Source organism: Erinaceus europaeus, chromosome 19 (assembly GCF_950295315.1).
Source record: "Erinaceus europaeus chromosome 19, mEriEur2.1, whole genome shotgun sequence".
NCBI classification, from domain to species: Eukaryota; Metazoa; Chordata; class Mammalia; order Eulipotyphla; family Erinaceidae; genus Erinaceus; species Erinaceus europaeus.
This window is the reverse complement of record NC_080180.1, coordinates 30,997,868-31,025,403: the sequence shown is the minus strand read 5'-3', so window position 1 is coordinate 31,025,403 and position 27,536 is coordinate 30,997,868. Positions and strand designations below refer to the sequence as shown.

Below are 27,536 nucleotides of genomic sequence, written 5' to 3'. Positions count from 1 at the left end.
AGGGGCCCCAGTGCCTGTGCCTTAGTGTTAAAGCAACTGCCTCCTTAATACCACCCCACAGGGACCTGCCTAGAAGGAATCACTGAGATTCAGGAGCAAATGGGTTGGATGCAAACCCTAGCCCCCAGAGGCAGCCATCAACAGGCATCTTAATGTTCTTAAACTTGTGTAATTGGGCTGGAGAGACAGCAAAATGGCTATGCAAAAGACTTTCATGTGTGAGGAGGCTCTGAGGTCCCAGGTTCAATCTCCAGCACCACCATAAACCAGAGCTGAGCAGTGCTCTGGTATAAATAGAGAAAGAAAGAAAGAAAAAAAAAAAAGAACTTATGCACTTTGCTAAACTACCTTTCTAAAGACTTCTTCACACATTTTATTTACTTCTCTTTTTAAAAAAAGGTTTTCTTGCCCTACAGGCTTTTTTAAACATTATCTTTATTTATTTATTGGATAGATAGCCAGAAATTGAGAGGGAAGGAAGTGATAGAGAGACAGAGATACCTGCAGCACTGCTTCACCACTCACAAAGCTTTCCCCCTGCAGGTGGGGACCAGGGACTTGAACCAGGGCCCTTGTGCACTGTAACATATGCACTCAACCAGGTGTGCCACCATCCAGCCCCCATTTTATTTACTTTTCTACCATGTGTGAGACACAGACATCAGGCCACCTCTCTGTCACAAGTGGTGCCACAAGGCCTGGGATCAAACCCGTGACTTCTTGAATGCAAGGAATGTGCTCCACCAGTGAGCCACTGTCCCAGCCAGATCTAGCAAGTTTCAAGCTGCTGTTTTCGGTCTCTAAGGATGCTCTCTTACTACCAGTGTTGACCATAAAAGCATTACTTCAGGCTAAAGAGTGGCGCACCCGGCACAGTCCACACATGACCATGTGTGTGAACCTGGGCTCAAACGCCAACCCCCGCCACCTATGGGGGGAAATTCCATGAGTGGTTGAGCAGTGTTGCAGGTATCTTCTCCAAGACCACTGGGAGCATAAGAATAGTTATACTGGCACTCAAGCTCTAGCAACAACCCTTCTGGCAAAATAAATTATTCCACCACTGCCAATTTAACAGTTTAAAAACTACTTTTGTAATTCTTTAATTTGTATTATTCTGATTAGTAGTGTATCCAAACAGATTCTTGGGTTTACTAACACTTACATTTCTTTTTTCACAATTTTCTTCCAAATATTTTATTTATTTATTAATGAGAGAGATAGGGAGGAAAGAGAGAGAAAGAAAGAACCAGACATCACTCTGGTACATGTGCTGCCGGGAATTGAACTCAGGACCTCATGCTTGAAAAACCAACGTTTTAATCCACTGTGTCACCTCATGGACCACTTTCACAATTTTCTTGCCAATATACTTTCTTTTTTTCTTTTTGGTGTGTGACATCAACATATGAACTGCTTGCCACATACTATAAATAATCTTATTAACTAGCTATTTGTCTTCACATTTTATTAAATAGTATCACTGACTATAATTTTTAAATAGGAGTCAAGGGAGTCGGGCAGTAGTGCAGCGGGTTAAGCCTGCGTGGAGTGAAGTGCAAGGACTGGTGTAAGGATCCCGATTCAATCCCCCGGTTCCCCACCTGCAGGGGAGTCACTTCACAGGCGGTGAAGCAGGTCTGCAGGTGTCTATCTTTCTATCCCCTTCTCTGTCTTCCCCTCCTCTCTCCATTTCTCTCTGTCCTATCTAACATCGACAACAATAACTACAACAATAAAAGAAAAAAACTAGGACAACAAAAGGGAAAATAAATATTAAAAAAAGAATACAAAAGTTAAATAGGAGTCAAGACAAATGTATTATCATGTTAAGGTTTCTGTTTTTAGAGGTATGCTTAGAAAATCCTTTCTCCAGGGAGTCGGGTGGTAGCACAGCGGGTTAAGTGCATGTGGTGCAAAGCTCAAGGACCGGCGTAAGGATTCTGGTTTGAGCCCCCGGCTCCCCACCTGCAGGAGTCACTTCACAGGTGGTGAAGCAAGTCTGCAGGTGCTTATCTTTCTCTCCTCCTCTCTCCATTTCTCTCTGTCCTATCCAAGAAAGGCATCAATAGCAACAACAATAAAAAACAACAAGGGCAATAAAAGGGGAAAAAATAAACAAATATCTAAAAAAAAAAAAAAGAAAGAAAATCCTTTTTCCACTTTGAAATACACACCATTATTTTCATACTTTTAAATCCCTAATCTGTCTACAATTTAATGGGTTACAGGTGAAAAAGAGAGTTCTACTTAATGTTTTCTAAATAGCTAGCCCATTATCCCAGAGAGAGCTTTGCAAAGCCTATCTTCCTTGTAAACTCAACTGCAGACTCTACGAAAGGGAGCAAAAAGTGTGACAGGTTGCACCAAGAAAGGCCACAGCCACCATCCATGAAACTCAATTACAGGGCTGTGGGTGCCATCCTTTCTCCTTCCTGCTTGTAGGTTCAGGCTGGCAAGAGGAAGGCAACTAAGAGAACAAAGTCCTCTGTGCCAAGGATGGCAGAGAAGATACACAAAGAAGAGCTGAGTGCCTACAGGCATCCTCATGTAGAAACTCGAACTTCACACAGCAAAGCACCAGATGCTTCCATACTTCCATACTATCTGCCCAAGCCAGCATTGCCACATGCCTAATTGCATCTCCATATTCTTGTAGCTCAGGCACATCCTTTCTTCCTGAATTTCATTGCAAACATAATTAAGACTTGCTAGGATGTGGTTCCTTTTTTCCTTTTTCTTTTTTGGACAGATGCTGTGCTAAACAATTTGACTGTATTATCTCATGTAATCTGTTCAGTAACCTCATTAAGATAGTTTCTACAGCATTTCACTAAGTACAATCAACAGCTTTACAGAAAAAGTATACACCTTATCAAGACACCTTATTTCAGAAACACAAAAACAAGACCAAAAAGCACCTCAGAACTGAGGAAATATGGTCACAACCCGATACTACAGATGAGGATACTGAGGCTAAGACAATTTGCTCAAAATCACACAACTAGTAAAGAGTAGAACTGACAACATTTGCTAAATTCTTACACATGCTGAATGAGGTCTGAGGGGTTGGGCTGATTCAAGTCTGCTCTATCACACTGTTTGGGTGGCACAGTAATTTTTCTCTTTACTAAAATTTTCTGGGGCTGGGTGATGGTGCAACTGGTTGAGCACATGTTACAATGCACAAGGACCAGTGTTCAAGCCCCAGGTCTCCACCTGAAGGTAGAAAGCTTTTCAAGTGGTGAAGCAATGCTGTAGGTGTCTCTATCCCTCTCCTAGCTCCCCCTACCCTCCCAATTTCTGGCTGTCTCTATCCAATAAATAAAGACAAAGAAAAAAATTTGTGATGACTTTTCTGACAATCCAGTACAACAGAAGAGGGTTGCTAATATATAGCAATTCACACACACACACACACACACACACACACACACACACACTGCAAGTAGAGAGGCTAAGGGCATAGTTGTCTGAGACTGACCTCAGGGTGACTCTTGAATCTTCTATTGTCAGACGTTGTGGGTCAAGTCACAGCTTCAATCTAGAGACAGAAAAAGAAAGGTCCTAATAATGCCTTCCTTGGAGCAGATGAGAAAATTAAAGGAGCTACTAAGTAGCACACAGCAATTGCTCAATAAATGGTAGTGATTTAGGGGAAGAAGAACAGGGAAAGAGCTTATATAAAACTGGTTATTGTGAAAGTGGCTCAGCTGACAGACCACATTCCTTCTAAGAGTGAGGCCCCTGACTGAATCAGTGATGACCCTATCTCAGAAAATAAATAAATCTTGGGTGATACGATATAGTGCATCCAGTTGAGAGTACTCATTACCATGCACAAGAATCTGGGTTGAAGTCCCCACCGGTAGTGGGGAAGCTTCATCAGTGGTAAAGCAAGGCTGCAGGTATATCTCTCTCCCTTTCCCCTTCATTATCTCTGTCCTATCAAATGAAAAATAAATATTTTTTAAACTTTTAAAATATTTATTTATTTTCCCTTTTGTTGCCCTTGTTTTGTTGTTGTAGTTATTGATGTTGTTGTAGTTGGGCAGGACAGAGAGAAATGGAGAGAGGAGGAAAGAAACATAGACACCTGCAGACCTGCTTCACTGCTTGTGAAGCAACTCCCCTACAGGTGGGGAGCCAGGGACTCAAACCAGGATCCTTATGTTTTGCACCATGTGTGCTTAATCTGCCAAATAAATCTTTTTAAAAAAAGGTAGACCAGTAGGTGAAATAGCTCAAATGGTGGCAGGGGCTCAAACCTGGGACTTTGCACATGGTAATGTGTGTGCTCAACTGGATGTGTCACCCACTGACACCAAGCCCCATCTGCTTATACAGACTCTCATTTAGAAATCTGGAGGGGGAGTCGGGCGGTAGCACAGCGGGTTAAGCGCAGGTGGCGCAAAGCACAAGGACCAGCATAAGGATCCCGGTTTGAGCCCCTGGCTCCCCACCTGCAGCGGAGTCGCTTCACAGGCGGTGAAGCAGGTCTGCAGGTGTCTGTCTTTCACTCCCCCTCTCTGTCTTCCCCTCCTCTCTCCATTTCTCTCTGTCCTATCCAACAACAATGACATCAATAATAACTACAACAATAAAACAACAAAGACAACAAAAGGGAATAAATAAATAAATATAAAAATTTATTTAAAAAAAAGAAGTCTGGAGGTGGCCGGGTCGTCATCTGTCCCATGGACAGATGTTTGGTTACCTCACCTGGGCAACCCAGGGAGTAGGGACCAGCTGTGTCCTCCTGAATCAGAGCCACCTAGGTGACAGCCAGTCATCTTTCTATCTAGTTCTGAGAGAACAGCCTGCTTTGCCCTCCTCTGGGGCACTGGTCAGGACTGCCAAACACATACATTCTGTGATCTATGTGAAGTCCGTTTCCTATGGCAAACAGCACAATTTTCTTTTTCTTTTATTATCTTTATTTCTTTGATGGAGACAGCCAGAAACTGAGAAGAGGGGGAGATAGAAAGGGAGACAGAGAGTCTGCTTCAACATTTGTGATGCCTTCCCCTGCAGGTAGGGATGGGGGGCTTGAACCCAGGTTCTTACACACTGTAACATGTGCACTCAACTAGGTGTGCGACCACCTGGCAACTCTTTAAAAAAATATTTGTTATTTATTAATGAGAGAGTTGGGAGGAAGAAGAGGGAGAGGGGAAGAGAGAGAGGAAGAGAGAGTGAGAACAAAGCAGACAACACTCTGGTATATGTGTTGCCAGGGATCGAACTCAGGAGCTCATGCTTGAGAGTCCAATGCTTTATCCACTGTGCCACCTCCTGGACCACTGATTAGCACAATTTCTAGCATGTCCATCCTACAGGGGGATTGCTTAGTGTAAACTACTACAGAGGCATGTTACAAAGTATCCCAATGCCAAGAATGGAAGGCTGCTGAGGCCAGAAGATACCCACTAGGTTCATGGATCTGTGTTAGTATAAGAGAAGCAGGCAGACTTGCTTTCAGTTTTCTGCAAAGAAGTCTCCCAGTTCTTCTGCAGCTCAGTGAACCCAGAAAGGCTATTTCTCTCCATCCTGAGTATAATGGCAAAGTATATACCCTAAACCAGGTGAGCTCACTATTTTCTGACCTCGAAGTTTAGTTACCAATGACTGGGACAGGATACAGATGAGTATCATTCAAGACCTGGCACCACATGAAATGACAAAACAATGGAGTTAGGTGGTGATGCACCTGGTTGAGTGCACACTTTGTAGTGTGCATAGGTCTGAGTTCAAGCCCCTAGTCCCCACCTGCATGGGAGAAGCTTCATGAGCAATGAAATAGTATTGTAGGTGTCTCTCTTCCCTTCCCTCTGTATCTCCCCTTTCCCTCTCAATTTCTCTGTCTCTATCCAAAAAGAAAAATTTTTAAATAATAATAATAAAGACTTAAAGAAGAATATTTGCCATTTCTTTTCCTTTTGCTACCAGGGCTTCAGGCTTGCACAATTTCATCAACCCCCTGCAGCCTTTTTCCAGATAAAGGATGACAGAGACAGAGAAACATAATAGCACTGTTTCACCATAGGAAACTTCCCCATTGAGCCTCATGAGTGGTGAATCAGGGCTGCAGGTGTCTTTGTCTCTCCCTCTCGACCTCCCACTTCCCTCTCAATTTCTCTCCATCTCTAGCAAATAAAAAATAAAGTTTTTTTTAAAGAAACTTCCCCTTTGCTTAACCTGCTGCGCTACTGCCTGACTAGAAACTTCCCCATTGCATGGGGCTCCCAATGTGGTAGTTGAAGGGGGAGAGGGTAGTCATACATGGCAAAGTGTGCCCTCCACTGGGAGGGCCATCTCCCAGCTCTTGTTTATTTACTTATTTTATACAGACAGAAATTGAGAGGGAGGGGAGATTGCTCATGAAGCTTTCTCCCCTGAAGGTGGGGGCTGAAGGCTTGAACCTGGGTCCTCACACACAATATGTGTGTTCAAACAGGTGTGCAACCACCCAGCCCCCTTTTATTCTTGATATAACTTTACACCTATAGGGTGAGATATAAAAGAACTCTGCTATTGATATCTAAAATTAGTTCAAAACAAAAAATAGCTTGAAATAGTTGAGTAAAGAATAACATGTCCATAGAGGAAACCAAATACTATGGAAGAAATTCTGATATCAAGGCAAAGGAGATGAGGATAAGGGTTATTGGGGAAAAAAAATTCAAGCAGTCTGGGAGGTGGCGCAGTGGATAAAGTGTTGGACTCTAAAGCATTTGGTCCTGGATCTGATTCCTGGCATGTGCCAGAGTGATGCTCTGGTATTCTCTTAAAAAAAAAAAAGGTGAGGGGGCAGGTGGTAGCACAGCAGGTGATGCACACATGGTACGAAACTCAAGGACTGGCGTAAGAATCCCAGTTTGAGCCCCTGGCTCCCCACCTGCAGGGGGGGGTCACTTCACAAGTGGTGAAGCAGGTCTGCAGGTGTCTGTCTTTCTTTCCCCTTCTCGGTCTTCCCCTCCTCTTTCCATTTCTTTCTGTCCTATCCAACAATGACAGCAATATCAACAACAACAACAGCAATAACAACAACAACAACAATAAACAAGGGCAACAAAAGGGAGAAAATAGCCTCCAGGAGCAGTGGATTCATAGTGCCAGCACCTAGCCCCAGTGATGACCCTGGAGGCAAAAAAATAAGATAATAGCAATAAAAGGGGGGCTGGAGGTGGGTGGTAGTGCACATGCCACAGATCAGGTAAGGATCCCAATTTGAGTCCCCGGCTCCCCACCTGCAGGGGGGTCACTTCACAGGTGGTGAAGCAGGTCTGCAGGTGTCTATATTTCTCCTCCCCACCCCCCTCAAATTCTCTCTGACCTATACAACAACAACAACAACCAAAACCAGCAATAACAACAATGGCAACAAAATGGAAAAATGGCCTCTAGGAACAGTGAATTCATAGTGTAGGCACAGAACCCTAGTGAAAAACCCTGGAGGCAAAAAAAAAAATTCGAAGGAAATAAGCAGTACATTCAGAGACTGCCTCAGGGCCCACAGGATGATAGGCTTCTTTTTCTCCCCTATTTCTTTACATTTTCCTGTCTAATAAGTATATACTTTAGATAATTGGAAGAAAATCAGGTTTACAAAAATGCCAAACAGTTGCTTGGGGATGCCGTGAGGCATAATGAACTACAGATTCCAGAGGAGCTTTTTTATTCCTCCAGGGTTATTGCTGGGGCTCCAGAATCCACTGCTCCTAGAAGCTGGTTTTTTTTTTTTCTTTCCCCTTTTGTTGTCCTTGTTGTTTTATCATTGTTGTGGTTATTATTATTGTTATTGATGTCATTGTGGTTGGATAGGATAGAAAGAAATCGAGAGAGGAGGGGAAGACAGAAGACAGAGAAGGTGGTCCAGGAGGTGGCACAGTGGATAAAGCATTGGATTCTCAAGCATGAGGTCCCAAGTTCAATCCCCGGCAGCACATATACCAGAGTGATGTCTGGTTCTTTCTCTCTCCTCCTATCTTTCTCATTAATAAATAAATAAATAAATTTTTTTTAAAAAAGAAGACAGAGGGGGAAAGACAGACACCTGCAGACCTGCTTCACCGCTTGTAAAACAACCCCCCTGCAGGTGGGGAGCCAAGGGGCTCAATCCAGAGGGGCTTTAAGGCTGACAGAGCTGTATTAAGACAGGCAGGACGGGAGGCAGCTGCTTCCTACAATGGGCTGAGAGAGGCAGGAGGTCGGTCAGTAAGTGGACTCTGCTTGCTGTGGAGTAGAGAATTGAGGCCATGGTGCTCTAGGTAAGAGCCAGCTGCTGCACAGAGCAGAAACCCTCTGGACCTCACCTATGCCCACCAGCTCTACCACTCTGGCCATATGATGCCCACACCCCAGGATTATACATCTTTGTGCCAGAATTCACACAACTCCACCAGCCAGGACTCCTCCTTTTTCCCTAGATTTCAATTAGGGGCCAAGGCAGCGGTACACTTGGTAGAGCAGACATGTTTTAATGCACAAAGACCCAGGTTCAGGTCCCTGGTCCCCACCTGCAGGGGGAAAGCTTCACAAACGTGGAAGCAGTGTTGCAGGTATCTCTCCATCTCTTTCTCCTCTTCCCCTCTCAATTTCTCTGTCTCTATACTCAATAAAAATAAATAAAATAAAGCGGGTGGAGGATATAGCATAATTGTTATGCAGACTCTCATGCCTGAAGCTCCAAAGTCTCAGATTCAATCCCCCATAACCATAAGCCAGAGCTGAGCAGGGTTCTGGTGAAAAAAACAAAACACCTCAACTCCATCTCTAGGGAGTATTCCCAGACTACTCCTGTCCCCAATGGCCTAGGTATCCTGACCTCCTGACCTCCGTAAGCATCTCTCGTCTGCTCTAGCCATTGAACCTTAAAGCCAAAAGACAGCATCTAAGTATCCACTTGCTCTCTGCTCATCTCCACACAGATGTGACAGGTCACTTTGGAACAGAGTGGCTGCCTGCCTTCTTGCAGGCAAAGCTCTTAGCTAAGCCCCGCTATGTGGTTTGATCTCCTCCATTTCTTCTGCTCATCCCCCTATGTCTACAAGCAGTCAGTACACCTGCTGTCACTACAGAAGACTCAGCTATTCAACTAGGGCCAGTTCTACTTATTTTTATGATTATAACTTCACTAGTCAGTAACTAAAATCTAAGTGAAGAAGAAAGTCTGGGTTCTAAGAAAATCTAAAAATAAACAAATAAAAGTGGGCCATGCTGCTCCCAGTGGAGGTAGGGCTCAAACTTAGGGCTTGGTGTGTTAAGTTAGGAACATGTTCTGCCTGGTGAGCTATCTCCTAGCCTGTTTTGTTTTTAATGAATGGATAGGTAATTTTTAATTTTTTTCAGTTTTTGTTTTAATATGGTAGTTGTCAACAATAAGAATCACATAAACAAAAACAGTACAAAGTCCTAGGGTCCTGACCAGTGAGAGCTCACCTGGACAGTGCCTGCTTTGTCATGAGCAAGTCTCAGAGTTAAACCTGGCCCCCACTGGTGCTGTGATCTTCCCCACTCTCCCTCTCTGTCTATTTGAAAAAATCAGCTGAGAGGAATGAAGCCCCAGGGTAAAAATGAAATCCTAGAATCAAAAAGTCTGAGAAATACTAATCTAGAAGATGTCTTATGTCACCAGTTGTTTAAAAAGGCTTAAATTAGGTTAAATGCATTAAAAAATAGCAAAACCGGAATCTCAAACTAGAGATAGGTCACTTACTATGTGCCAGGCCCAGATTTGAAGCCTAATGCCACCTGGGAACCACAACCCTGAGAAGCACTGGTGTTGTGCTATGTCTGTCTATCCCAATGGAAAAAAAAAAAAAGAAAGGTAGAATTCTCCAGAGAGATCGAGTTGTAGCAGCACATAGGACCTGTATGCCAGTTTCATCCCTAGCACAACCAGAGCTCAACAATACACTGGTATAAACACACACACACACACACACACACACACACACACACACAAAATTCTGTTTGTGGACCGAGGTGGGCTAGCTTAAAATTTTTGCTTTATACATTTTCTTAGTGAAAACATGGACTGGGCACAGGAGACAGCATAATGGTTATGCAAAGAGACAACAAAGGTCCCAGGTTCAATTCCTTGTACCACCATAAACAAAAGCTGAGCAGTACTCGAGAGAGAAAGGAAAAAAAAGCAACTCTTCTTTTTCTCCAGCAATCCCATGAGAATCTGCTACAGTCATACACAAGTTATAAAGTCATTTGTGCAGTTATTTACTGAAGCCTTGCACATACTGACAAAATACTGGGAGTAATTCCACTTGGGAAGGATGGAGGTGACCTTATATTGGTAAAAAGCTAATACAGTAACTAAAACAAACAAGCATCTATACTGCTAACACGTATCATTTGTTAAAAAGAGGGTGAGTTCATGTATCACTGTATACAGTCATTGTATTTCCTTTTGATTTTTCAACTAAAAGGATATACAGCCTAATGAAAAGAATAAAGTTAAAGATACAAGAAGTCATAGGCGACAGCTGTGATTTTTATATACACATAACTTTCAAGTCTAACTAGGAGACCTAAAGCTCCAAGGAAAACACGTCGTCCCATGTCTTAACTTCTAGCTGATTAAAAAACACATGCACATACTTTAAGGCAAAGTGAACTGTTTAAGTCATGGGTTTTTAAAAATTCCAAACTTTTGGGAGTTGGTCGGTAGTGCAGCAGGTTAAGCGTACGTGGCGCAAAGCGCAAGGACCAGCATAAGGATACTGGTTCAAGGCCCCGGCTTCCCACCTGTAGGAGAGTCGCTTCACAGGTGGTGAAGCAGGTCTGCAGATGTCTTTCTCTTCCCCCTCTCTGACTTCCCCTCCTCTCTACATTTCTTTCTGTCCTATACAACAACGACATCAATAACAACAATAGTAACTACAACAATGAAAAACAACAAAGACAACAAAAGGGAAATATATATATATATATATATATATATATATATATATATATATATCCAAACTTTTGACATTTTGTGAACTATTAACATTGAGTCCCCTAAGAGTCTCAGGGGATTCAGGTCAGTCATCATTGTAGCCCAGGAAGGAGTCACTGCTGGAGTTTCCAAGGCAGAGAATTTGGTTCCCGGCAAGAGTGGCCTGGCAGTCTGCCAGCCTCCTTACCACCTTCTTGGGCCTCCCATGAGAGGCCTACTGGCCCTGGTGAGGGTGCAGAGGCCAGGGCTGAGCCTCAGAGACTGTTTGGCTTGTTCCATGAAAGGGCATGCGGCCCCTGGCTGGCAGCAGACTCTGAACCCCTTATCTGATGTGACTCTGCCATGCAGTCACAGATGTCCCACTGGAGACAGTGAGTGCCAGTGTGGGCCCTGGCAGTATGACCTTTCCTCACCTCCCCACCCTCTCTCCTGGGAGCCTGGGAGGAAATAGAATATTCTTCAAAAGAAACGCCTATCCTCACAAAGAATCCCACCTCTCTGAAAATAGAGCATGGGGGCCAACTGATTCTCTTTGTTTTCATGGAAACAGACAAGGATTGTCAGCAATTTCATCAATTTAGGAGTAAAGCTGAGTAACATAGATGGGGGCCAAGAGATAGCTCACCTGGTAGAATACATACTTTACCATGCAAAAGGACTACAGTTGAGCCCCTGGCTATCACACTGGTACACCATGCATAAGGGACAACTTCACAAGGGGTTGAGTGGTAGTATGTGTCTGTCTGTCTCCCTCTCCTTCTTTTTCTGTTGCTTACTATCTGGAAAAAGGAGAAAAGCCCACAGGAGAGTTGTACTGTATGATGAGCAAAGCCCTGGTGGCAAATAATAACTGAACACAGAATCTTTAATGTAACATCAAGTAATCTCTCTAGATTAGGTTTCTTCAATTGCAAAACAAAGGGCTAGACTCAGAGTCCCAAAGTTCCTTGGTTCAATATTTTATTTTATGCCGCCAGGGTTAGCGCTGGGGCTTGGTGCCTGCACTATGAATCCACGGCTGCTGGTGGCCTTTTCTTCCCCATTGTTGTTGGATAGGACAGCAAGAAATTGAGAGAGGAGGTGAAGACAGAGAGGGGAAGAGAAGACAGATACCTGCAGATCTGATGTACCACTTGCGAAGCAACCCCCCTGCAAGTGGGGAACGGGACTCGAACCAGGATCCTTGTGCCCCGTTCCTTGTGCTTCACAGTATGTGTGCTTAACCCAATACACTACCACCTGGCCCTGGTCCAATATTTTATTATCTGTAGTTCTTCAAAATGCCTGCCAGGGGCTGGGCAGTGGCACACCTGGTTGAGCCCAAACATTACAGTCCCCACCTACAGGGGGAAATCTTCACAAGAGGTTAAGTGCTGTTGTAGGTGTCTTTCTCCCCTTCCCTTTCAATTTCTCTATCCAAAAAATTAATAGATAAATAAAGTCTGCCTGAGTGTTATTTCTTCATGCTATCATGTGCAACCAGGTTGAATTATTTTGGCACAGTGAGGAGACGGTTCCAATTCTCAGACCATGTGATCTATTCACAGTACTACTGCTTAGATTACAAGATCCCATAGATAGTAAACATGGACTGTTGAGTGATAGTAAACATAGACTGTGAGTATGGAAAAGAGGTAGATGAGAAGACTTTGAATATAGAACCAGTCCTGTGACTGATAAACACTGCACATGTACATACACAGGAGGACACTTGCATCATCTGTCCTTCTAACCTATCTCAATCTAAAAACGGATTATTTCTATTACCCAGAAAAATCTAAAACTAAAAGTGGGGGGACAAAAATCAAAACTAAAAGTGGGGGGACAAAAATCTCTTTCCTCTTGGCCCAGTAACTCTTAAAAACTCCTAGCAGGCCATACAAAGACAGGGAAACCACATCCAGGTTTCTGAGGGAGAGGGGAACTGGCCCTAAGTCTGGGCTGCTGCCAGTCCTACAAACCCAGCTGTAATCCACTCCACCCAAGTCAATGATGATGATCATGACAAGTCTCCTACTGTTCCAACCAGTCACATTGTGCTGCGTGAAAGAGAGAACAGGTTCAGAGGTTAAGAAAGATCCTGCCGGCCAGACTTCCCTGGATTGAAGACCCCACCAATATGTCCTGGAGCTCAGCTTCCCCAGAGACCCACCCTACTAGGGAAAGAGAGGCAGACTGGGAGTATGGACCGACCAGTCAACGCCCATGTTCAGCGGGGAAGCAATTACAGAAGCCAGACCTTCTACCTTCTGCAACCCACAATGACCCTGGGTCCATGCTCCCAGAGGGATAGAGAATGGGAAAGCTATCGGGGGAGGGGGTGGGATATGGAGATTGGGCGGTGGGAATTGTGTGGAGTTGTACCCCTCCTACCCTATGGTTTTGTTAATTAATCCTTTCTTAAATAATAATAATAATAATAATAATAATAAAAAAGAAAGATCCTACAAGAGAACAATGTCAAGGATTTGAAGGCAGTTCTGTATGGCTCGAAAGCCAGGGCTTACCTTACCACCTGATACCATGTTTATCTAGTCTCTTTTCTCTCTTTTTAAAAGTTTATTTATTTATTAGATAGAGAAAGAAAGCTATCAAGAGAGATGGCGAAGATAAAGACAAAGTAATACGGGGACAGGGAAACAGGATAATGGTTCTACAAACAACTTTCAAACCTGAGGCTCTAAGCTCCTAGGTTCAATCCCCAGCACCACTATAAGGCAGAGCTGAGCAGTGCTCTGGTGGTGGGATGAGGAGCAGCTCTCAGAACTTTCTTCTGCATGTGGGGATGGGGGCTTGAACCTGGGTCCTTGCACCCCCACCCCCTTTTTTAAATTATCTTTATTTATTTATTGGGTAGAGACAGCCAAAAATCAAGAGTTATGGGGGGGGATATAGAGAAAGAGAGACACCTGCAACACTGCTCCACCACTCATGAAGCTTTCCCCCGCGGGTGGGGACCAGAGACTTGAACCTGGGTCCTTGGCATTGGAACATGTGCGCTACCACCCACCCCCCCCTTTTTTTAACCAGAGCACTGTTCAGCTCCGGCTTATGGTGGTGGTGGGGACTGAATCTGGGACCTCAGAACCCCAGGCTTGAACCACTATGCAATCTCCCTCCCCTCAAGCTGTTTAATACAGAGCTCTCTGAATGTAATTGACCACAACAACATGACTTCTACTGTAATACCACCTTCTTCTTCATGTATGGACATACTTTCTCCTGGGTAAGAGCTTCAAGAGCCAGGTCCTCTTTGTACTGGCCAGCACAGACCAGGCTCTGTGTGTTTAGGTATTGAAAAGATGGATGGCACCCAAACCGAGGAGTTCTGGCTGCTCAAAGAATTCAGTCTTACTCTCCTTGCATAAAAGACAAGGCCAGGCATTCTTCAGATGATGTTCCCTAGTTATATCTGCAAACCATTGGCAGACTACTGATCTACCTCCTGAAAACTGCACTTTGTGAGTAATTCCTGTCCCCAACAGAAAATGGAATGTGTGATTTTTAACTCCAGCTGCTGAAAGTTAGGATTCTGAACATTCTTTCTCTTCTTGTAAGTCCATTTCGCTTTTTCTTTCGCCACTAGAGTTTTTTGTGCCTGCAGGATTCCACTGCTCCTGGCTAACTTTTTTTTAGAGCGTGAGATAGAGAAGAGAGACACCACAGCACTGCTCCATTGCTCCCATATGATAACCAAGAGCTCAAACCCCAGGCCTAGCACATGATGCTCTGCCAGGTAAGCTACCTCCCGACCCTTGGGGTTCTTGTTTTAAGGGATATAGAACAATCCGAGAGGTTGTGGGGAAGAGATCTAGTCTGTTTGCAGCACTGACTCCTTCCCAAGGTCACAGGGCAAGCTCCCAACAGAGCTGGGATGACGCCAGGTCCGCCAGGCCAGTCCTCACTGGAAGGTAAATCACCCCTTACCAGCACCCACCGCTGTGGCCCAAGGTTCCTAACCCAAGACAAACCCAAAGGTCAAAACCAGGATGGGTCAAGGTCAAAGGTGCTCCTTCTTCAATGTCCAGGAGAGCACTCTGCACCTCCACAGGCCCCGCTCAATCTGCTGGGACAACCCGGCCCCAGCAGACACTTAGGTCCTTAAAAATGAAGTCACAACCCAGAGTCCAGAAAACTGCCCTGGCTTTACCGGACCTCAGGAGCGCATGGGCAAACTGAACGACTACTTTGTCCCATTGCTCTAGTCCACCAAGAGGGGGCAGCCTGGGCCAGACCACCTAACAGCCTGGGCCACCGACCGCCTGGAAGATCGGGGGCATCCTGGTGGGTCTGGTGGAGTTAAAGGGGACACGGTTCCTGGAAAGCACAGCCCCGGCTCCAGCGCCGCATGAGTGGTCCCGAGGGCTGCCCATCCCGGCTTTGCCGTCCCCGGCAGCCCCGCTCGGCCTAGCACGCCCCTCCGCAGGATCCCCCATCCCGCCGCCGCAATCGAAAGCCCCACAGCGACCTTCTCTGCCAAGGAGCCTCCATCGTGCCGCTGAGGTCGGCCAGGTGTCGCCTCCGCCCTGTATCCGGGCCACCGGAGGCCCTCGGGAGCGGCTCCCGGCGGGGTGGGGGCAGAGGAGGAGGCTGGGGGGACGAGACCGGGCTCGGTCCTCAGCGCAGCTGCGCCTCCACCACCCCTGTGACCCCGCGCCCCCGGCAACCCCCGTGGCTACGCCACCCCATCCCGGGCACTGCGCGCGCGCGCCCTGCGCCCCTCACCTGCAACTCGGGTGGACGCCCCTGCGCCCCGCACAGCCTCCCACGCCAGGCCCCGCCGGCCGCCCGCAGCGCAGTCAATTGGCTCTTCCTCAAACCAGCCCGCGACACCCCCGTGTGGTCCCCAGCACTGCGCGCATGCCCGCTATATAGCGAGCGCGTCCGCGCAGGCCCGCCCCGGCCCCGCCCCCGCCCCCCCTCGGAGCCCCGCCTCGCGCGCCCCGAGCCTGCCACGTGGGGCGGCGGCTGCGCGGCGACGTGCCCGCCCTTCCCCCCAAACACCCCCCCCCCACCCCCGCCTCTGCCGCTACTGCAGCTGCTGCGGCTGCTGCGGCTGCCTCGTTAGCCTTGGCTCTCCGGACCCATTGCGGCCCTCCTTCTTCACCACTTCTCCAGTCTCTGGGTAGGCCCCGTTAAGAGCTTCCCCACCTTTAGGTGAGACGTTATCCCAACTTGCCCTCCACCCCACACTCTCAGGGGCGAGATTGCACCTTGTAAAGGCCTCTCTGATGAATGTAAAGACCTGCTCAATTCTGAAATTCTTAGATGCGGACGCGCCCATACACGAGGTTTCATCTGTGTATTTCCACCAACCAACACTATAAAATCAAGTTTCAAGTAAATCACATATATATCTTAGTACATTACAAATATTAATATATACATGCATATGTGGATGTATTGGATAGAGACCGAGAAATCGAGAAGGAAGGTGGAGATTGAGAGGGTGAGAGACACCTGCAGCACCGTTTCACCGCATGTGAAAATTTTCCTCCTGCAGGTGGGGAGTAGGTACTTGAACCCGGGTTCTTACAAATTGTAACAAGTGAGCTAGCTCTATTGGTTGTGCCACCCCCACATCCAGCCCCACCCCCACCCCAGCTAAAGAGCTATAAACATTTAATAGTTCACAAACTGGGAGTGATCTAGCAATCTATGATGGGATAATGTCTATTGAGATGGATATCACACCCCTGAAAAGCAAAATTTCTTTTTAATATGCCACCCATCAAACTCCCATTGTCCTATTCTGCTAGATGGTTTCCTCTACCCCAGGAGTCTGAGGTATTCAAAAGGCCCTACCAGGGAAGATTGTTATGCAAAATACTTTCTTGCCTGAGGCAGAGAACCCAAATGCAATTCCCTTGCCGTCACCTAAAGCAAGAACTGAGCAGTGCTCAGGTAATTAAATAAATACATACATACATACATACATACATACATACATACATACATACATAAGAGCCCTTCTAGCTGAAGGGCAGGTGTCCTGCTCTCGAGCATGTCCCTGCTTTGGAGCAAAGATGGGTGCAACTTTCACAGGGAAGAGAACCATACCCTGGGAACAATAGATCCCATGCTGGCTGTGCTAATAATGACGGCACAAGGGGCATTTCTTGGAACAGGTGACCTGGGAACCCAGGGCTCAGAGACCACTTGTTCCGAAAGGATGGATAGAGAGAGAATGAGAAAGTACTGGAGCAAAACCAAAGCAGGCTAGAATGTTTGTGTAACTCTTGAGACTGTCCGGGGTTTTACTCAAATTCAATTATGTGTTCAAGTTGGGCAAGGGATAGGGTAATAGTCCTCTCATTTTCCAAGTGATTTCAAAGCAATGGTATGCTTGCAGAATTTCCCTCAGAACCCCCTTCACCTTTGTAATAACCCTTTTTATTTCAGACATTATGTCATCCACATAAATTAATAATCCCATCTCCAGTGAGCCATCAGAAATGGGGGGGTCAGCCTTAGAGCATATACATTACATGCATGAATGAGATTCTGGGGTTCAGTCTCAGCACCACATTGAAAAAAGGAAAAGGGGGAGGAAGAGGGAGTAGGAGGAGAGAGAGAGGGAGAAGGAGGGAGAGAGAAAGGAAAGACAGGAGAGAGGGGTAGTTGAGAGTAGCCCAGCGGGTTAAGCAAGGACCAGCTAAAGGATCCCGGTTCGAACCTCCAGCTCCCCACCAGCAGGAGAGTTGCTCCACAGGCAGTGAAGCAGGTCTGCAGGTGTCTATCTTTCTCTCCCCCTGTCTGTCTTCCCCTCCTGTCTCCATTTCTCTCTGTCCTATCTAAACATGACTACAATAATAACAACAATAAAAAGAGCAGCAAAAGGGAAAATAAAGAAAGAAGGGAGGGAGGATGAGAGAAAGAGAGCTGTCTACCACTCTTTCCTTTGAAGTATTAGAAAAAGGATAAACTTATCCAGAAATTAAGTAAAACAGGAACTAAGGGAGAAAGCATAATGGTTATGCGGAGATGGGGGGCCAGGGGGTGCAGTTCATGCCTGAGACTCCAAAGTCCCAGGTTCAATCCCTGGCACCAACATAAACCAGAGCTGAGCAGTGTTCTGGTTAAAACAAATAAAACATGTATCTAACATATGGTGTTTTAATATATGGAGCTAGCTTTGAAGAGTATGAAGCCTATATTACACTTAAAACTTGAGGTCCAAGTATAATCTTGTGACTTTCCAAGCAATGTGTCAATACTATACTGCATAAGAGTCCTTCAAAGAGCAGAGCTGGGAGGCAGCAGGACAGGACACCCTGCCACAGGGCCTATCACAGCATTCTCACTTGTTTACAATCGGATGCAAAAGCTAGAGCTGCCAAAGTCCACCAAAGTTGATAAGCTATCTGTAACCCATTAGGGTAAAGTAATTAATCATTAACACATCGAAATCAAAAGATCTTACCTTTCCATAAACACAAAACTCTGTAGGTATATCTTTTTTTCTCTCTCTCTCTCTCTCTCTCTTTTGTCTCCAGGGTTATTGCTGGGGCTCAGTGCCTTTACTACGAATCCATTGCTCCTGGTGGCTGTCTTTTTTCCATTGTTGCTGTTGGGTTAGGGTTAGGGTTAGGGTTAGGGTTAGGGTTAGGGTTAGGGTTAGGGTTAGGGTTAGAGACAAATTGAGAGAGGAGGGGAAGACAGAGGAGAGATAGACACCTGCAGACCTGCTTCACCACTTGTGAAGCAACCCTCCTGAAGGTGGGGAGCTAGGGACTCAAGCCGGTATCCTTGTGCTTGGTTGTGGCACTTCATACTATGTGTGCTACCGCCAACCCCCCATATATCTTGTCTTACTTGTAGCTGTGTGATGTGTAGTCTTTCAGGCCTGTGCCAGGTTTAGAGTCCCAATTCTTTTTTTTTTCTGCCTCTAGGGTTACCGCTGGGACTTGGTGCCTGCACTTTAAAGCCACTGCTCCTAGAGGCCATTTTCCATTTTGTTGCCCTTGTTATTATTGCTATTGCTGTTGTTGTTGGATAGGACAGAGAGAAATGGAGAGAGGAGGGGAAGACAGAGAGGGGGAGAGAAAGGCAGACACTTGCAGACCTGCTTCACTGCCTGTGAAGTGACCCCCCCTGCATGTGGGGAGCCAGAGGGTGGAACCAGGATCCTTAAGCTGGTCCCTGCACTCAACTCACTGCGCTATCACCCAGCTCCCCTAGAGTCCCTATTCTGTATCTACCTAATATTCCCACTTGTTCTCTTTATTACTACATCTCCATTTATCAAAATTCTAACTTCAAAGCCACCTCACCCCTTCAGAAAACTTTCCTGAAACATATTTGATCTATGATTTCAAACTTTTTTTGACTATAACCCACATTAAAAAATATTTTATAGTGGTCCGGGAGGTGGTGCAGTGAGAAAGCTTTGGACTCTCAAGCATGAGGTCCTGAGTTCGATCCCCGGCAGCACATGTGTCAGAGTGATGTCTGGTTCTTTCTCTCTCCTCCTATCTTTCTCATTAATAAATAAATAAAATCTTTTGGGGGTCTGGCGGTGGCGCAGTGGGTTAAGCGCATGTGGCGCAAAGCGCAAGGACCGGCCTAAGGATCACGGTTCGAGACCCCAGCTCCCCGCCTGCAGGGGAGTCGCTTCCCAGGCGGTGAAGCAGGTCTGCAGGTGTCTATCTTTCTCTCCCCCTCTCTGTCTTCCCCTCCTCTCTCCATTTCTCTCTGTCCTAGCCAACAACGAACAACATCAACAATGGTAATAATAATCACAACAAGGCTACAACAACAAGGGCAACAAAAGGGGGAAAAATGGCCTCCAGGAGCGGTGGATTCATGGTATAGGCACCGAGCCCCAGCAATAACCCTGGAGGAAAATAAATAAATAAATAAATAAAATATTTTACACTGCAACACCAGTATAAATAAAACTGCAAAAAAAAAAAACCTTATTAAGTATACTATCTAGTTGTATAGGTAATGTACTGATATTTTATGTTCTATTTCATTTTTTTGCTTTTCTTTTTTTAAATTTTTTAAATATTTATTTATTCCTTTTTGTTGCCCTTGTGTTTTATTTTTGTAGTTATGATTATTGTTATTGATGTTGTCATTGTTAGATAGGACAGAGAGAAATGGAGAGAGGAGGGAAAGACAGAGAGGGGGAAAGATAGACACCTGCAGACCTGCTTCACCGCCTGTGAAGCAACTCTCCTGCAGGTGGGGAGCTGGGGCCATGAACCGGGATCCTTACTCCTGTCCTTGCGCTTTGTGCTTTGTGCACTTAACCTGCTGTGCTGCAGCCTGACTCCTTCCAAATGAAATATTTAGGCTGGTCCTTAACCCACTGCATTACCGCCCGACTCCCCTATTTCAATTTTTTAAGTGGTAAACTGGGGACCAGGCAGTGGCACCCTCAATTGAGCATAGACATTACCATGTGCAATGACACAGTTTCGAGTCCCTGCAGGAGGGAAGGTTCACAGTCAGTGAAACAGGTCTACAGGTGTCTATCTTCCTGTCTCCTCTATCTTCCCCTCCCCTCTCAATTTCTCTCTGTCCTATCCAATTAAAAAAATAGAAAGAGGGGGTCTGCAGTGGTGCACCGGGTTAAAACACACATAAAGAGCGCAAGAACCTGCACAAGAATCCCAGTTCAAGTCTTTGACTACAGTGGGGTTGCTCCTCAGGCATGATAATATATGTGCTCTACCGGGTGCACCAACACCTGTCATTTTTCAATGCTTTATTTTTTACCTAGAACCCCTTACATAATCCAAAGAACTGAAACATTTTTCATGGTATGGGGTACTTTTTGCCTTAAAATATTTCATTTGGAAGGAGTCAGGCTGTAGCACAGCAGGTTAAGTGCACCAAGTACAAAGCGCAAGGACAGGAGTAAGGATCCCGGTTCATGCCCCCAGCTCCCCACCTGCAGGGGAGTTGCTTTACAGGTGGTGAAGCAGATCTGCAGGTGTCTATCTTTCTCTCTCCCTCTCTGTCTTCCCCTCCTCTCTCCATTTCTCTGTCCTATCTAACAATGAGGACAACAATAACAACAATAACTACAACAACAATAAAAAATAAAACAAGGGCAACACAAGGGAAAATAAATAATAAAATAAAATCTTAAAAAAATTCATTTCACATAAAGCACATTTCTCACTGTGTGTGAAACCCTGGAGTCAATCCCCAGCACCAAGGGCAACCCAATGGAAGTCAATGGATAGATAGTAGAGTTGTGATTTGGTGTCCCTCTCTTCCCCACCCTCTCTTTCTCCCTCTCCCTCCCTCCCCCCATATATATAATCAAGCCAATGTCCCCGCCTCCCAGGGGGATGTTTTTACAAGCAGTGAAGCAATGCTGTAGGTATCTCTTTTTCTCTCCCGCTACATCTGTTCCACCCCTCTCAATTTCTCTCTGTCCTATCAAGTATTTTGCTGGGGGCAGGGGGGCTGGGCTGGGAAACTGCTCAGCAGTACCTTTCATGTACAAGATCCTCAGTTCATTCTTTGGTGTTGCATTAAAAATAACAATTGTGGGAGTTGGGTGGTAGCGCAGTGGGTAAGCGCAAGTGGCGCAAAGCTCAAGGACCGGCAGAAGGATCCCGGTTCTAGCCTCCAGCTCCCCACCTGCAGGGGAGTCGCTTCACAGGCAGTGAAGCAGGTCTGCAGGTGCCTGTCTTTCTCTCCCCGTCTCTGTCTTTCCTTCCTCTCTCCATTTCTCTCTGTCCTATCCAACAACAAAGACATCAAATTAACAACAACAACAAAAACAACAAGGGCAACAAAAAGGATATAAGTAAATAAATTTAAAAAATTAAAAAAAAATAACAATTGTATTTCATTTCTATCTTTAACCTCAGTAGACCTTAATTTTTTTTTTCCCTCCAGGGTTATTGCTGGGCTCGGTGCCTGTACCATGAATCCACTGCTCCTGGAGGCCATTTTTTCCCCCTTTTGTTGCCCTTGTTGTTGTAGCCTCATTGTGGTTTTTATTATTGCCATTGTTGATGTTGTTCGTTGTTGGATAGGACAGAGAGAAATGGAGAGAGGAGGGGAAGACAGAGAGGGGGAGAGAAAGATAGACACCTGCAGACCTGCTTCACCGCCTGTGAAGAAACTCCCCTGCAGGTGGGGAGCCGGGGGCTCAAACCGGGATCCTTACGCTGGTCCTTGTGCTTTGCGCCACATGCGCTTAACCCACTGCGCCACCGCCCGACCCCCAGTAGGCCTTAATTTGTCTCCATTACAAAGTTTCCATGTATGCCTGCATTCACTTTTATCACATTATGTACACAACACATTGTCAATAAATATTTGTTGAAAAGACCAGTTCACTAAAACTTTGATATTGAGCAATATTTAAGGGAACTAAGCACAAAAATCTGACATTTTCCTGACTGCTACACCCTTCTGACAAGATAACCATAACTACCTGCCAAAAAATGTGTAGAAACAATTTCCCGTATCTGAGGAGGACAACCTTACGAAAGAATACAAAAAATGAGCCCTTCACAGAATTTTGGCCTTGGAATGGTGTGGAATTAATACCCTATTATCTCATAATTTTGTAAATTAATATTAAATCAATGAGAGAGAGAGAAAGAGAGAGAGAGAGAGAGAGAAATGAATCCTCAGGCCAGTGTATAGGTTGGAACTGGGGACTCAGATAAAGCCCTTTCTGTTCTGTTAACTAGGTTGGCAACTTGACTGATTGAGCAGGGTGGGGCAGAGATTCCTTTACCTCTTTCTAGCTATGTAGCCAGCCCAAGGGAAATGACTGTAGCTTTTATTACAGCCTGGCTCTAGACTGGTGGCCAAGTTTCTACATTTTACAGGAAGAAACTCTCTCTCTTTTTCCCTCTCCCCTGTCCCTCTCCCTCTCCCCCATTCCTATCCCTCTCCCTCTCCCCATTCCTCTCCTCCCCCTCCCTCTCCCTCCCTCTCCCCTATCCCTCTCCCCATCCCTCTTCCCCCTCCCTCTCCCTCCTGCCCCTCTCTCTCTCCCTCTCTCTCTCTCTCTCTCTCGTGTGTGTGTGTGTGTGTGTGTGTGTGTGTGTGTAAAGAGCACTGCTAAGCTTTGATTTGGTCAAGCAGGAGGTTGAACTTGGGACCTCATAGTCTCCCACATTAAAACACCTTTTTGCGGGGGCTGGGCAGTGGCACAGCGGGTTAAGGGCATATGGCACAAAGCCCAAGGGCTGGTTTAAGGATCCCAGTTCGAGCCCTCCGGCTCCCCACTTGAAGGGGGGGGTCACTTCACAGGCGGTGAAGCAGATCTGCAGGTGTCTTATCTTTCTCTCCTCTCTGTCTTCCCTTCCTCTCTCCATTTCTCTCTGTCCTATCTAACAATAACAGCTATGACAATAATAAATAACAACAATGACTAATACAAAAGGGAAAAAGCCTCTGGGAGTCAGCGGTAGTGCAGCTAGTTTAGTGCAGGAGGCGCAAAGCGCAAGGACTGGCAAAAGGATCCTGGTTTCAAAATGGGAATAGATGTAAAATTCCCCAGCTCCCCACCTGTAGGGGAGTAGCTTCACAAGCCACAAGCAGTAAAGCAGGTCTGCAGGTGTCTTTCTCTCCCCCTCTCTGTCTTCCTCTCCTCTCTCCATTTCTCTCTGTCCTAACAACAACATAAATAACTACAATAAAACAAGGGCAACAAAAGGGAATAAATAAATACTAAAACTCAACAACTTGTTTGGCTTCGTATGTTAACTCTCTTTTCAGTCACCAGGTTCCAGATGCCATCAGGATGCTGGCCAGGCTTCCCTGGATTGAAGACCCCACCAATGTTTCCTGGAGCTCAGCTTCCCCAGAGACACACCCTACTAAGGAAAGAGAGAGGCAGACTGGGAGTATGGACCGACCAGTCAATGCCCATGTTCAGCGGGGAAGCAATTACAGAAGCCAGACCTTCTACCTTCTGCAACCCACAATGACCCTGGGTCCATGCTCCCAGAGAGATAGAGAATGGGAAAGCTATCAGGGGAGGGAGTGGGATATGGAGATTGGGTGGTGGGAATTGTGTGGAGTTGTACCCCTCCTATCCTATGGTTTTGTTAATTAATCCTTTCTTAAATAATAATAATAATAATAATAAATAAATAAATACTAAAAAAAAAAAAGCCTCCAGGAGCAGTGGATTCATAGTGTAGGCACCAAGCCCCAGCCAAAACCCTGTAGGCAAAAAACAAACAAACTAAAAAACCCTAAATGCTATCTCCCCAGCTCTAGTATTCCCTTGAGAAAATTCCTTTTTTCATTCTTTTAAAATACTTTATGGGGAGTCGGGCGGTAGCACAGTGGGTTAAGCACAGGTGGCATAAAGTGCAAAGACTGGCATAAGGATCCCGGTTTGAGCCCCCGATCCCCACCTGCAGGGGAGTCACTTCACAAGCGGTGAAGCAGGTCTGCAGGTGTCATCTTTCTCTCCCCCTTCTATCTTTCCCTCCTCTCTCCATTTCTCTCTGTCCTATCCAAAACACCGACATCAATAACTACAACAATAAAACAAGGGCATCAAAAGGAAACAAATAAATGTTTTTTTAAAAAAACTTTATGAAGGAGAGGTCAAAACTGGGAATGGTTTGTCTTAAGTGTTGTGCTTTAGCTACGGAGTCACCTCATCCCCATTTTTTTTTCTCAGCAGAGCACTGCTCAACTCCAGTTTATGGTGGTGCCCAGGATTGAAGCAGGAACCTTTGGTGCCTCAGGTGTGAGTCCTTTTTGCATACTTCCCATACCCTCATTTCTGATTTTAGTAATTTACATATTTTTCCATTCTTGATCAATGGACTGAAAAGACCTGCCTAGTTTATTACTCTTCACAACTTTTGTCTTGTTAAAAAAGAAATCTTATTTCTGTGAATTCTGCTCTGAAAAATTGCAAGGTTTATATTGTCATTATTTTTTTTTTCTCAGTGAAAGAGGGAGACACGAAGGTCCCCTAAAATTCCATTTATAAACGGTAAAAACAGATAAACATAGACTGATGGTTATCAAAGCTGAGGGGGGAGGGAGACCACATTGCAGGGCACTCACCACACCACACCCACTGACCAGACACTCCAGGAGCAGTTGCAGGCATCTGGGTACCTGCCTGGGCAGATTGACACTCTTTTAAGTTTTATTAGGAAATATTTTTGTCTTTGTCTTGGAATATTTGACTGGCAACAGAATTCCAAGCTGGAGTTACATTTTAAAGTAACTATTCCTTTTGTCTTAATCATTGGTTGAGGTTAATGACAAGTTCGCTGCTAATTTGACCATTATATCTTCTTTTTCTCTCCAAGTCATTTTTGGGGGTGGGACGGAGATAATGGCTTACAGAACAATTGGTGATACCTGGGTTCAATTTCTTCCTTCCTTTCTTTCTTTCTTTTCTTTTTTTTCTCCAGGGTTATCAATAGGGCTTGGTGCCTGCACCACGAATCCACCACTCCTGGAGGACAGTTTTTTTTCCCTTTTGTTGCCCTTGTTATCGGTGTTGCTGTTATTATTATTGTTGTTGTTGTTGGATTGGATAGAGAGAAATTGAGAGGGGAGGGTTAAACAGAGAGGGGGAGAGAAAGATACACACCTGCAGACCTGCTTCACCGCCTGTGAAATTACTCCCCTTCAGGTGGGAAGCCAGGGGCTCAAACCAGGATCCTTGCGCTGGTTCTTGGGCTTTGTGCCACGTGCGCTTAACCCACTGCGCTACCGCCCAGCCCCCCTGGGTCCAATTTCTTACCTCCCTATGATAGTTGCCTCCACCCCACAACATATCCATTGTGTAGCCAGTCCCCTTTGCTTTGGTGCAATACAATACATCTAGTCCAAGTTTAACCTTGTATTTTCCCTTTCTTTCCCACCTATAAGTGAGATCAATTGATAATTGTCCTTCAACTTGGCTTACCTCACTTAACATGATTCCATGGAGATCCCTCCAAGATAGGGCAAAGGAGATAACTTCATTATATATATATATTATATATGAGATTATATATATTATATATAGTCATTATATATATATGAGATTTTATTTATTTATGAGAAACATAGGAGGAGAGAGAAAGAGCCAGACATCACTCTGGTACATGTGCTGCCAGGGACTGAACTGAGGACCTCATGCTTTAGAGTCCGATGCCTCATCCACTGTACCACCTCCCAGACCACAATAACTTCATTTTTTAAAATTATTTATTTTTATTTATTTTTCCTTTTGTTGCCCTTGTTGTTTTTTATTGTTGTAGTTATTATTGATGTTGTTGTTGTTGGATAGGACAGAGCGAAATGGAGAGAGGAGGGGAAGACAGAGAGGGGGAGAGAAAGATAGACACCTGCAGACCTGCTTCACTGTCAGGTGGGGAGCTGAGGGCTCGAACAGGGATCCTTATGCCGGTCCTTGTGCTTCGCACCACGTACGCTTAACCCACTGCGCTACCACCGGACACCTGATAATTTCATTTTTTTTCAAGATTTTTAAAAATTTTATTTTTCCTTTTGTTGCCCTTGTCTTTTTATTGTTGCTGTAGTTGTTGTTATTGATGTAGTTGTTTTTGGATAGGACAGAGAGAAATGGAGAGAGGAAAGGAAGACAGGGGGGAAAGAAAGATAGACACCTGGAGACCTGCTTCACCACTTGTGAAGTGACTTCCCTGCAGGTGGGGAGCCAGGGGCTCGAACCTGGATCCTTATGCTGGTCCTTGTGCTTCGTGCCACGTGCGCTTAACCCGCTCCACTACTGCCGGACTCGGGATAACTTTAACAGTTGAGTAGTACTAGTTTGTGTGTGTGTGTGTGTGTGTGTGTAGTTTTACCCTCAGTTATCTTAATCACTGCTCTGTTGTTAGGCATCTGAGTTGCTTCCAAGTCTGGACTACTACAGACTGTACTGCTGTAAACATAGGTTTACACAGTTCTATTTGGATAAATCCCCAGGAGAAAAATTGCTGGGTCATATGGTAAGTTCATTTGTAGTGGTCTATGAAATCTCCAGGGACTGGGGAGGTAGCTCAGCAGGTTAAAGGCACAAAGTGCAAGGACCGGCTTAAGGATCCCGGTTTCAGTCTCCAGCTCCCCACCTGCAGGGGAGTCATTTACCGGTGGTGAAGCAGGTCTGCAGGTGTCTATCTTTCTCTCCCCCTCCCTGTCTACGTTGGGCGCCATTTGTTGTTAAAATTCGGAGGCTCCAGCTGGCCGGGCTAGCTTCACAGGCGGGTAACAGAGACTTGAGGACACACGGCTGGGCAGGGAAGCTGTATTTCTTTATTCAGAACAACGATTTATAAACTAAGACAAACTAATCACCAAACAGAACTTTCCTGCCTCCTTCCCCTGCAGCGGCACCAAAAACTCTCGAACTCTCCAACTCTGGAACTCTCTCGGGGTTCCTCGGGGCGGGGACAGGCGGGGACAAGCGGGCCCGTGAAAACTAGCAGGACTGAACCAATTTTCTTGGCAGGGAGAGAGCATACAACAGTCCTATTCAACAACGTCAGTAACAACAATAACTACAACAATAAAAACAAGGGAAACGAGGGAATAAATAAATATTAAAAAAAGAAACCAGTCTGGATATTTCTTTTTTTATATTTATTTATTTATTTTCCCTTTTGTT

The 27,536-nt window shown here is 45.4% G+C and overlaps 1 protein-coding gene across 5 annotated transcripts in view; it reads right to left on the bottom strand.

Annotated features, from left to right (window-relative positions):
* SLC39A14 (solute carrier family 39 member 14) overlaps nt 1-15,834 on the bottom strand; it is a 59,471-nt gene extending 43,637 nt beyond the window's left edge. For 3 of the 5 annotated variants that reach the window (XR_009546354.1, XR_009546355.1, XM_007529122.3), the window contains exons 1-2: nt 15,683-15,833; nt 3,485-3,544 (exon numbers count right to left, since the gene is read on the bottom strand). The gene's annotated coding sequence lies outside the window, so the exon portion shown is untranslated. Of the gene's footprint in view, nt 1-3,484; nt 3,545-15,682 lie in introns of all 5 variants that reach the window. The other 2 variants (XM_016190820.2, XM_060178814.1) reach the window with 2 other exon arrangements.
* Between the last annotated feature and the right edge of the window lie 11,702 nt (nt 15,835-27,536).